Raw genomic sequence first — 502 nt, 5'->3', positions numbered from 1 at the left:
CATTTCTTTTCCATGGGGATGGTCTTGATCCCTGTCTCCTGTACAATGTCATGAACCTCATTCCATAGTTCATCAGGCACTCTATCTGTCAGATCTAGGCCCTTAAATCTATTTCTCACTTCCACTGTATAATCATAAGGGATTTGATTTAGGCCATACCTGAATGGTCTAGTGGTTTTCCCTACTTTCTTCAATTTAAGTCTGAATTTGGCAATAAGGAGTTCATGGTCTGAGCCACAGTCAGCTCCTGGTCTTTTTTTTTGCCGACTGTATAGAGCTTCTCCATCTTTGGCTGCAAAGAATATAATCAATTGGATTTCGGTGTTGACCATCTGGTGATGTCCATGTATAGAGTCTTCTCTTGTGTTGTTGGAAGAGGGTGTTTGTTATGACCAGTGCATTTTCTTGGCAAAACTCTATTAGCCTTTGCCCTGCTTCATTCCGTGTTCCAAGGCCAAATTTGCCTGTTACTGCAGGTATTTCTTGACTTCCTACTTTTGCA

Source organism: Bison bison, unplaced genomic scaffold (assembly GCF_000754665.1).
Source record: "Bison bison bison isolate TAMUID 2011002044 unplaced genomic scaffold, Bison_UMD1.0 scf7180017864097, whole genome shotgun sequence".
In the NCBI taxonomy this organism is placed as follows: Eukaryota; Metazoa; Chordata; class Mammalia; order Artiodactyla; family Bovidae; genus Bison; species Bison bison.
The sequence above is the reverse complement of the archived record's forward strand: the minus strand, read 5'-3'. Positions refer to the sequence as shown.